General features: G+C 31.0%; 1 pseudogene; it reads right to left on the reverse strand.

The window, feature by feature from the left end:
- The window catches only part of LOC141551121 (isocitrate dehydrogenase [NAD] subunit gamma, mitochondrial-like), a 51,061-nt pseudogene that overhangs the window by 15,186 nt on the left and 22,917 nt on the right, over nucleotides 1-12,958 (reverse strand).

Consider the following 12,958-nt stretch of genomic DNA (forward strand, 5'->3'; position numbering starts at 1 on the left):
CATATGTAAAATGTATGGGATTGCCTGTCATCAGGGGAAGGGAGTAGAGGGACGGGAGGATAATTTGGAAAAATTAATACAAGGGATAATATTATAAAAAAAATTACTCATTCATATATACTGTGGAAAAAATCTAAATAAAATTTAAAAAAAGAGTTTTCACAACAGCCTATGATTACCTGAATGTAATTCTTTGTATTTACCTGTCTTTCAAAGTCCAGAAAGTGATCTTGATACAACAAGTATTCAATTTTCCTTGTTTTTCCCAGTCTATATTGTTCTTTCCTTTACTCAAGGCCTCTTTTTTATATTTTTTTGTTTGTTTTGGTTTTGAAGGTGATAGAGTTGTTTATTTTATTACCTAAGAAGCACCAGAAAAGAATGTGTATGTGGTATCAAGGAAGAGGAACCTCTTTACTTGACTCCAGATATACATCCCTTGGCCAAACTCCAGGTATTGACAAGCAAGTTTTAGGAATTTAATAAATAAGCAGCACCGATGGAAGAAGTGTGGAGATGGAGATTAGCAGGATTTCAAGAGCTAGACCTTCAAGACCCATGCATTGATGACTCTGATGTGATGATGTCCTAGATAATTTGGGAAGTGGTTCCTCACTCCCCGAGTTTGGGGTGTGCATATTTTCTTTATCCATCAATGTCAAGTTAATTTTCTGAATTGAGGTGGCATACAAATAGAGCTTCAGATGGCCCAGTATCATGCAACTGGTCAACAGTGTGGCTATAGTTCTTACTGTTGACATGTTTATCTGCATTCAGACCCATCATCTCAAAAACTGCATATACATGCCCATAATTTTCCCCAGCCACAAAACCTAGGACCTCAACTATGCCAGCATGCATATACCAGCTATGAAGATTGGGCATTACCATGACATCAAATTGTTGGGGTGGAGATACTAGCTGCTTTGTGTTGTTGCTCCTTCCAGAACTGAAAACAGAGGCTATCTCCCAGTTTTGTGTTGTTGGCCTTGTGCACAGCAGATATTTTCTTGCACTCAGTTTCCTAGGCCAGGCAGAAAGCATACTCAGCAATAAACAGGGACTTTACCTTAGTGATGATTTTCAAGCTCGCCATTACCCCATCTTCCAGGCTGCTATACTTTCCTTCTGTGTTATCTATAACAATGAGGATGTCTTTGCTTTTATAGTGCATCACCACATTTGGCAGGTTCTTCTAGTAAATGACACTTAGACTGAGGTCTAAGCTGGTGTGCAGAATGTTGATATGAGACTTATAAGATGGTGGAAGATTGTGGTTAGTTTCGGTATTTACCTTCAAAACTACATGATTGCTTCAGATAGCTATGATGGCATTGTGGATGTCTTCTTCATTAGCATTTGAGCTTACCTGTTCCTTTGCTAAATCCACAGGCACACAGACTTAACATGCAGCATGAACTGACACCATTGCCATGAATCATGGTCAGAGTTTTTTAGCCTCCATACTTGACAGATGGAGGTTCTCAGGGGAACCTAGTTTAAAATGGCCTTATATTATTACTGCTGGTGGCTGTCATCTTTTAAGGTATTTTTGAATAATAAATCTAACAAATTCCAGGTCCCAACAAAATTTTATCATAAAAATAAATAGTGTGTTTTTAGAGTCAACTACATGAATTACAGAATTGGAAAAAATAGGGGAATAGTTTATTTTATGCAAAAAACTACAAGTGATTAGAAAATAATGTCCAAAATGACATAATCTTAAATCTATACAAAAGAAAGATGAATTCAGAAAGGTAAAAAGATAAAAATATTAAGGACCAAAATCCTCAAGAAATAACATCAAAGAACTAAAATTCTTAAAGTACTTAATCCTGACCTCTAAAACTATCATCCTGCTTCAGGTAATAGACACAGTCAATAAAAAAAAAACTTTGTAGGAATGTACTTCAGGCTCCACTTAGGGGAGCTTTCCTGTTCTTCCTTGACCTCTAGTAATGGCTGCTCCTAGAGAAAAACCAAATACAAAAAACTCTAAGGATTGTAGTGGCTGACATTCCAACACCAAACATTACATCTTGTAAGTAACCAATGGAAAGGTCTTTAGATTTGATGGAAAACCAATTAAACTAATGCAGTATTTTTCCAAAACTATTGAGTAATCAAAAAAAAAAAGTAAAAATTAGATATTTCAAAAACAAAGAACCTCAAGGTACAATCTTTGACAAAATTTGAAGTACTATTGAGAGAAAATAACAACAATGAAACATCAAGAAATATTGGTAATGCAATACCTGACTTCTAAATATTTCAAACTAGAGGATGAGATAAATAATTTTAATCATCAAAATGAAAGTAAGACATAAGCTTATGTAACACACATTTTTAAAATATTAGAGAAAATTAGAGGCTTTCAATAATGAAAAAAATTAAGTAGTTATGATGGTAAAGTATTTGTTTCTCTTTTATAACTTTGCTTAGAGAATTGCAAAGTGTAAAAAGCCTCATACCACTGGAGAAATATTAGGAACACTTGAGGTTAACAATATGGCTAAAATGTTAATTAGCAAATCACATGCAAAACAGCTTTGAGTGGTTGTACTTGTATATAATAGGTATAGTAGAGAACTGATTTTTAAAAAGTGTGAAGAATTGTGGAATTAATTCATTGATTAGCAAGAATTTTTCTATTTTGCATTGTAAATGGAAGATGGAACAGGAATAATTGAAGATGCTTTTTTGATTACTTATATACTATATATGTTTGAAATTATTTTGGGGGAAGATTTATCTTGAAATTATATTAATGATAATTCAGTATTAAAAGAAACTTTCAATATATTTGATGATTTTTAAATGAACATGATATAATATTGGAGCATTACATTAAATTCTCTACTGATGGAGTTCGTTTGGTATCATACTGAAACATGGGAGGAAATTTATAGCAAAAATGTAGCCTCATGTGTAATTTAGACATATGACATCCTTCATAATTATTAATTGTGAAAGTAATAAAAATAACTATATACCATTTCCAAGTTCTTACAAATGCAATTAACATTTAAAAAATAGTCCATTAAAAGGTGAATATTTTAAAAATTATGTGATAGTATTGGACCAGATCATGGTACATTCCTATACATATATTTTATTTTATTTTTTATATTTGTTTTTTATTAATTTTATAATTATAACATTTTTGACAGTATATATACATAGATAATTTTTACAACATTATCCCTTGCATTCCCTTCTGTTCTGAATTTCCCCCTCCTTCCCCTCACCCTCTCCCCTAGATGGCAGATATTCCCATATATATTAAATATGTTATATTATATCCTAGATACAACATATGCGTGCAGAAACGATATTTTTTTTTTTTGTTGTTGCAAAGGAAGAATTGGATTCAGAAGATAAAAATTACCTGGGAAGAAAAACAAAAAATGCAAACAGTTTACACTCATTTCCCAGTGTTCCTTCTCTGGGTGTAGCTGATTCTGTCCATCATTGATCTATTGGAACTGAATTAGATCTTCTCTATGTTGAAGATATCGACTTCCATCAGAATACATCCTCATACAGTATTGTTGTTGAAGTATACAGTGATCTTCTGGTTCTGCTCATCTCACTTAGCATCAGTTGATGCAAGTCTCTCCAAGCCTCTCTGTATTCATCCTCCTGGTCATTTCTTACAGAACAATAATACTCCATAACATTCACATACCACAACTTACCCAACCATTCTCCAACTGATGGAAATCTATTCATTTTCCAGTTTCTAGCCACTACAAAAAGGGCTGCCTCAAACATTTTGGCCCATACAGGTCCCTTTCCCTTCTTTAGTATTTCCTTGGGATATAAGCCCAGTAGTTCCACTGCTGTATCAAAGGGTATGCACAGTTTTATAACTTTTTGGGCATAATTCCAGATTGCTCTCCAGAATGGTTGGATTCTTTCAAAACTCCACCAACAATGCATCAGTGTCCCAGTTTTCCCACATCCCCTCCAATATTCATCATTACTTTTTCCTGTCTTCTTAGCAAATCTAAGTGTGTAGTGGTATCTCAGAATTGTCTTAATTTGCATTCTCTGATCAATAGTGATTTGGAACACTCTTTTATTTGAATGGAAAAAGTTTCAATTTCATCATCTGAAAATTGTCTGTTCATATCCTTTGACCATTTATCAATTGAAGAATGGTTTGATTTCTTATAAATTAGAGTCAATTCTCTGTATATTTTGGAGATGAGGCCTTTATCAGAACCTTTAACTGTAAAAATGTTTTCCCAATTTGTTACTTCCCTTCTAATCTTGTTTGCATTAGTTTTGTTTGTACAAAAGCTTTTTAATTTGATGATATACATATATTTTAACTTATAAAATTATATGTTATTGGTGCCTTTTATATCAATTTAACTTTTGTGATATTTCATTTTCTTTATGCAGTCATTCATTCCATGTAACAGAAAAACAAATAAATAAATAAACAAACAAAAAACAAAACAAAACAGAATATAGAAGTTCAGAGATGCCAATCAACAAATTAAAGCTTAAGAGTGTATGCAATACTCCACACTCAACTTCACTTAGAGGAAGAAGTATTTTCTTATTACCTTTCCAATAAAATGCATAGTTATTTATAATTATATAGCTCTTTTCTTTATATCTCTTCCTCCCTCACCTGCTCCTTCTCTCTTTTTATCCTCCCTCTTTTCCTTCCTGCCTCCTTCCTTTCCTTCTTTCCTTCATTTCTTCCTTTTTCTTGTTTATTTTTCCTTTTTATATTTCTTGGAGTCATTATTTATATTATTCTTAATTTTATTACAATTTTACACTGTCAGCCATTCTTACCTTCTTTCTATTTCCTCTTATTTCTCCTTTCTAAATCTTTATCACATGCTCTCTAATCAGTTATGACTCTCAAGGCTCTGTTTTAAGTAAGAGTCTTCTTTTACTTCAAATCTATTTTATTATTGATTTTATGGCCTCGATTTTTGTTTTGTTTTGTTTTGTTTTCCCAGCTCTATGAAGATGATTTTCAGATTGGCTTATCTGTCTTATCCACTCTCCTAAGTTCCACATCATAAACTACCTCTTGACCTGGGTAATTTATAGACATCTCAAACTCAAAAAGTCCAAAAGAGAATGTATTTTCTTTCCTTCTTCTTTTCCAGCTTTGTTTTTACTATCACAGATTCCACTCTTTGCCCAAATACTTAGGTTACTAAATGAATCATCTTCAACTTCCTACCTACACTCATCCCAAATATCCAATATGTTGTGGTCTTTATTTTTTCTATTTAATTTTACACAATCTTTATGTGTATTATCTTTTTTTCAAATTACATAGCCATTATCCCACTTCCTGATGGATCATCGTTCGACACAACTATTTTAATAATATTGTAATTCACCTTTTTGTTTCATGTCCCTTAGCATTCTAATAATCTCCCATTCAGGGGCTAATATGATTATCTTAAATCATAGGTTTGATCATATCAATCTTTCCATGAAAACCCTTCATCTATTCCCACAAAACTCAATCAATTTGAATAGTTCCTTATATCTCTGATATGAATTATAAAATTATCTGACATTTAAAGCTCTTAATAACCAAGTTTGTTTTGTTTTGTTTTGTTTTACCTTTTCAATATTTTTTAAATATTTTATTCACCTTCAAAAACTATGTTTTTGCTTCATTAGAATAAGTTTTGTAAACTCATACTTGATACTTGACTCTCATGTCCTAGAATTCGTAATGGTTATTACTCAATGCAATGTTCTCTTTTCTTATAGCAACCTCCAAGATTCCCTTGTTTCCTTCAATGCCAATTTCAGATATCATTTTTTTTCAAGAAGCCATTCCTATTATATTTTATTAAAATATTATTCAATATTTTAAAATCAGGGTTAATTAGAGAAATTGATCAGACTTTTCCTTTTGTAACATAACTCATATTTATTTCATAGAAGTAGATCAGAATGTTATTTTCCCTATTTTTGCAAATTATTTATATGAAATTTCAGTGAATTGTACTTTAAATTTTTGTGTAATTCACTTGTGAATCCAGTTGTTTCTTTACTGATTGGCAAGGGAAATTCTGCTTATAAAATTTTCTTTAAAATGAGCTATTTAGTAAAATAAGCAGAAGCAGAAGATTATTATATATGACAACAGCAAGATTATATGATGATCAAGTCTGATCAGATAGATTTCAATCACAATGAGGTGATTCAGACTAGTTCAATGGTCTTGTGATGAAGAAAGTCATCTACACACAAAGGATAGTGGATATTGTATGTGGACAACAGAAAATTTTCACTCTTTTTGTTGTTGTTTGCTTGCATTTTTTTTTCTTTCTTTTTTTTTTTTTTTGTTTGTTTGTTTGTTTTTTTGTTTTTGTTTTTTTTTTACTTTTGGATCTAATTTTTTGCATGCAGTGTGATATTTGTGAAAATATGTGTAGAGGAATTATACATGTTTAACATGTATTGGATCACTTGCTGATTGGGGAAGGGTAGAGAAGAGAGGGAAAAATTCAAACACAGGGTTTTCTAGGGATGAATGTCACACTTATCCATGTATGTATTTTTAAAATAAAAATCTATAATTTAAAAAAATGATCTATTTAAATTCTCTTATTCTTGTAATTGTGATGTTCTATACCTTACTGAATACATATATATATATATATATATATATATATATATATATATATACATATATATATATATATATACACATTTCTTTTATTTCTAGATATTTCTTTTATTTTCTAATAACCTCTTGCAAGTTTTCCTTCTTAAATATTATATATTTGTTTAATATTTGTTTTTGACTAGATAATTGTAATTAATCTTTAAAGTTAATATATCTTGCTTAATTGATCAATTTAACAGATAATTATTTTTAATTATTATAAGTTTTGTTATTGATTTATATAGTTTATATTTTTGCCTTTAGCATTTTTCCTTTTTATTTCTGGGAACAATTAATTTATTTCCTTTTCTTTTCTTTCTTCTTCTTCTTCTTCTTCTTCTTCTTCTTCTTCTTCTTCTTCTTCTTCTTCTTCTTCTTCTTCTTCTTCTTCTTCTTCTTCTTCTTCTTCTTCTTCTTCTTCTTTTTCTTCTTCTTCTTCTTCTTCTTCTTCTTCTTCTTCTTCTTTCTTTTTTTGCTGAGGCAATCGGGTTAAGTGACTTGTCCAGGGACATAAAACTAGGAAGTGTTAAGTATCTGAGAACAGATTTGAACTGAGGTCCTTCTGAGTTCAGGCCTAGTACTCTACCCACTGTACCACCTGGCTGTCCCTTTATTTCACCTTGTTTTTTTTTTTTTTCTTTCTTTTCTCAAAGAAAATATTTTACAGACACAAAATTTTCTATAAATATAAAATTTGGATATATTCCAAAAACTTTGTAAACTATTACTGTTTTCATTTCATTTGAAAAAATGATCTCTAATTTATATAATTTATTAATCAACCCATTAGCTAATTATGTTTAAAATTACTTAGTCTCCATTAGTTAAATTATTTCCTTCAAATATCTTTTATTGATTATAAATTTTATTTCATTGTAGTTAATAAATGATATATTTAAAACTTCTGTTGTCTACAGTTTTTGAGGATTTTGTCCTGTGAGAACTAAATATCTATATGCATGTATGTTTATATCTGTATCTATATCTATATATATATATCTATATATACACACACACAAGGATATCACATGTTATCTATATATTACATGTATTTATATTTATCCTCTCTAAAATTATGATATTATTTGTATTTCCTGCTTAGCCTTTTTGTTTGACTTGTAAAGGTCTGAGACACATTGTAACCTTATCAGTTATACTACTTCTTCCTGTGATTATTTTTTCCTTCAAGAATTCAGATGATTTAGTTGTCTATCTATTAATTTATCTATAATATAATTATCTTTCTACACATACACACATATACTGAATATATTTACAGCACATATATACACTGAATGCATGCAATATGACACTAAATTATCTAAATACTAATGCTGAATATAACTATGTGGATGGAAAATCAGATATGTCATTATCTATAATGCCTTTAAGTGTAGTTTCATGTTTTATCTTTTTAACTGTCTATTTTTACTGTAGCCTCTTTTAAGATAAAAAATATTATTTCTTTTTAACTTTCATCTAGTATGTGATAAATTGTGCTTTACTTTCTTATTTTAGTTCTAGAAATCTTTGTGTTTCATGCAAACCAGTGTTATTAAATTCTCATAGGAAGGAATCTCTATGAGGCCTTGTAGTGACTTGGATAAACATAAATTAACATTATCTATGGTATATGGTATCTAGGATAAAAAGAGGCAACATTGAGTCTGAACAATAGTCTAGATGGGGATAAGAACAAGACTTCTCTTCATTTTGTGTTTTCTAATTTTTTTTTTCTAAAATTCTGTTTTCTAAACATTTGCTCCATTTCACTGAAATCCTACTTTAGCTCTTTAACAAAATTTCCTTGTTATTTCTGGGTCAGAGAGATTTTTCCACTGAGATCTGGATCAGAGGCTTTTCCACTGGAATCAGGATCTTGTCAGTCCCTGTTTGGTTGCCAAAATGTGAAGGTCCGGGCTAGCTCCTCTGAAGGGCTCAGAATCAGTCCTAGTCAGGATAAGCAAGTCTTTGCCCCATGTTGTGGGCACCAAATTGTAATGTCCTATCATCTCTCAATTGTAATCCTTCTCTGGAAAGAGGTTTCTTTTCTGTATAATCTTTTCTCTATGAGCAAGTTTCTTGAGAGGCTTCTGGAGCCTCCAGCCAGAGTGAAGGTAGAATCTCTAATCTTCCTCTTCCTGAATCCTGGCTCTGAATCTCCTTGAGCCTCCCTGAAGTTCTTCCAGGAAGTCTTGTTCTTGTTCCAATCTAGACTGTTTTTCAGACTCAATGTTTTTATCCTCCCAGAGAATGGGCTTGTAGGTACTCCCAGGGGCGTATGGGAACTCCTTCAACCAATGAACTTGGTCCTTTCAAAGGTGTAAACTTCTTTAAATGTGTAAACTCTTTTCCAGAAGTCTAAATGTCTTAACACCTTTTAAAGGTGTGAACTAAAGAAGTAAATTCTGAGCTAGACAATTGCCAAGTACCAATTTACCACCTAGTAAGAATCTAACAAAATCCTGTATTTGTATTATTTAATACCTACTATGACTTTTGAATAAATGAATAATTCTTAAAAAAATTGGTCCTTTATTAGTCTGTCAACACTTCATTATTATTTACCCCATCATTTTTGCATATATATGCCTTTTTAAGATTAAATTTATTTTTTCTTTTTAACTTTCATCTAGTATGTGATAAATTGTGCTTTTTTGGTTTCTCTTAACTTAGGTTTGCGTTCTATATATATATATATATATATATATATATATATTTTTTTTTTTAAACTCAGCTCTTATCTTTTCAGTAAGAACACTGGAAATCGAAAAGTTGTAATATAAGATTGTAGTGCTATATTATATTGCAAATAATTTTGAGGGAGATAGTTTCAGAAAATCCTGAGAAGACTTATTAATTGATGCAGTGAAGTGAACAGAATCAGGACAACATTGTACATAGTAAAAGTAATATTGTAATGATGATCAACTATGAAATACCTGCTTTGATCAATATGGTAACCCAAGAAAAATTGACACATAATGGAAAATGCTATTGTCCTCCAGATAGAGAGCTGAAGAATTCTGAAGAATAATTGAAGAATACTTTTTCACCTTATTTTCCTTTCTTCTTAGTAACATGGCTAAAGTAGAAAAAATATGTTTTACATGATTTAAGTTGTATAATTGATGTTACATTGCTTATCTTCTCAATGAGTAAAGAAGGGGTAGAAAAGAGAGAAAGTTTAGAACTTGGAATTTTGAAAAATGAATGTTCAAAATAGACAATATGTTTATGTATCTGCAGAAAATGGAGTGAAATCTTTCCAAGAGCAAACTTGAAGGGCTTTCCAATAAAGAACAAGACTGTTCATTAGTGAAATAAAAGGTCCCCAGACCCATCAGAAGGGGCCAAATATTGTACCAAACAAAGGAATAGGTCCCAACACTCTGCCTCTCATTGTTGAGTATCTCACTGGGTTAAAAATTCAGGAAAGAATACGATGATCAATACTTTGGGATGACATTCTAGAATAAAGAGCATTTTTAGGCTCTGGACTTAGCACTGAGCCAAGAATAAGTTTCAAAGTAAGCAGCAGCTGTGTGATTTTTGTTTCCATGAGAAAAGCAGGATTTCATTTCCATCTCTTCTACCTCAGGGCATTCCAAAATCTATAAAGGGTTAAACAGCACAGAAATCTTAGACAGAACGATCACCTATAGCTCTTTATCTACAGAACATTCTAGCTGGCTTATAGTGATTGATTCCAATAGCAATCTACTGGAACTCCAACCAGGTATGTGTCAACAATAAAGCTAGGAAGGCAGTGATCAAACTTGTTTTGGATTTGATTACTTTGATGTGCTGAAATCTTGTCTCCAACTTGAGTTATTTTTCCTATAATAACAAACCATTAAAAACAAAACAAACAAAAAAAGAAAACAGAAGGATCCAGGAATACTTAAGATCTATATGGATATTTCCTACAGGACTAAAAAGAGTCTGCACTAATGTGAATGCTGAAGCAAGGAAATAATAATAATAGCTAACATTTATATAGGACTTAATGTTTGTGAAACACATTATATATGCTACATTATTTGGAATTTTAATCATATTTCATACAACAGTCCTCTGAGATAGATGTTACTTTTACAGATGAGACAACTAAGGTAAACAGAGTTTAAGTAATTGTCCTAAAGTGACTCAGGTTTTAAGTTTTCAAGTAAGATTTAAAGTTACATCTTTCTGACTCTAGAAAGAATGAATGAGTGAGCAAATAGATAAATAATCCCACCATAAAAATTACACACACACACACACACACACGTATATATATATATATATATATATATATATATGTTCAAATTGTAATGGTGAAATGATGCTAAAATAACTACAATAAATGTTTCAAATTAAAATTTAGGTTGGGCTGAAATTCAATGGAATTCATGAAAAAACAAATAACCAAACATTCAACCAAACATGAATTGTTTCACAAAAGGTTCAAAAGATTTTAGTAAGTAAATACTAATTCTGAAGGAAAAATGGGAAATAAAAATAGCTATGAGGGAAAAATGAAAAAAAAAAGAATGAATAGCTTGGAACAAGAAATATAAAATATTATTCAAGAATCAAAGTTGATGGGACTTCTTCAGGCCAAGATGGTGGAGAGGAAGCACACAGCTGCTTGAGCTCCACATTTTCTCTCAGAATTTACTTCATGACAAGCCTCAGAATTAATGCTTGACCGGAAAAAACCCCACAAATAATTACCAACAGAAGATATCCTTGAAATTCACCAGAAAAGGGGGGGTTGAACAGACTGGGCGCAGGCTGAGGGCAAGTAGGGAGAGCAAGTCAGGCAGCTCACACTGCTCAGACCTGAAAGGGGAGGGAAGGGAAATGAGTGTAAACTGTTTGCATCTTTTGTTTTTCTTCCCAGATTATTTTTACCTTCCGAATCCAATTCGGTTCTGCACATATATATTGTATCTAGGATATACTAGAACATATTTAATATGTATGGGAATGCCTGCCATCTAGGGGAGGGGGTGTAGGAAAGGAGGGAAAATTTGGAACAGAAGGGAGTACAAGGGATAATGTTGTAAAAAATTACCTATCCATATGTACTGTCAAAAAATGTTATAATTACAAAATTAATTAAAAAAGTAATCCAAGTTGATAGTGATTAGAATGAACCAAATAAGCTTGCAATTACTCTATAAAACAAAAACAAAAAAGAAATAATAAAGATTAAAAAAGCCAGAAATATATTTTCTTATAACCAAGAATAACTTACACTTAAACACTAGGTAAAATATTATGTCAGCTCTATAGGTATTAGAAATAGTGTATGTACTACTTCTAAATTAAAATTCATCAGTTACTTACCAAATGGGTGACCCTGAGCAATCACATAACCTCTGTCTGTTTCATTTTCCTTCTCCAATAAAAATAATAACAACTATATCCAAATTTATTATTATAATATTTTTAGCTTTTGCATTTTCTAACATGTCATTCAAGATTTTTTTTTTAATGATAATTATTGCTTTGTCTAGCGTGACACTGAATGGTTCCTTAGTACCTCAGAGTACATAATTTTTTTTTCCCTCTTATATTGGAAGTGCTTTTCTTAAGCCATGACACTTCTGAGTCTTATCAAATTGAACTTTCTTTTAGGAGGTATTTTGTTTGTTTGATTCAAACTTTGTCTTGCTTCTAACAGGTCCAGGCAAACTTCTTGTTTGATTTTTAAAATATATCAGCTATGATTTTTGTTTATTCATATTTTTCAGAAAGCCTAAGTATATCTCTCCTTGACTTGTTTAGTTAATAAATACTTTACATTTTAATTGACTTCTAATATTCAGTTGTTTTTCTTTTCTGTTTGTCAGTGGGTTCACTATTTGGTAAGATATTTTCTCTTATTTCCCAAGTTGTCTATATTCCTTTCATTGTTTTTTTTTTTCCCTTAAACTTTCATTTGAATTTAAATTTCATTTCCTTAATATCTTGTTTAATTTTCTTCACTATTTCCAGATTTTATTTTATTTTATTTTGAATATGCATTTCTTTAAAACCATGTTGGGAAAGAAAAGCCAAAACAAACTGGAAAAACAATGGGAGAGGAAAAACAAAACAAAACAAAAAAAATGTAGTGAACATAACATATATTAAATTAAATTTGATCTACAAAGTTCTTTTTTCTGGATGTAGATGGCATTTTCTGTCCTAAGTTTATTGAAAATGCTTTGGATCACTGAACTACTGAGAAGAACCAAGTCTTTCATAGTTGATCATTGTACATTCTTGCTATTACTGTGTACAATATATTCCTATTTT

This window comes from Sminthopsis crassicaudata, chromosome 1 (assembly GCF_048593235.1).
Source record: "Sminthopsis crassicaudata isolate SCR6 chromosome 1, ASM4859323v1, whole genome shotgun sequence".
NCBI lineage: Eukaryota > Metazoa > Chordata > Mammalia > Dasyuromorphia > Dasyuridae > Sminthopsis > Sminthopsis crassicaudata.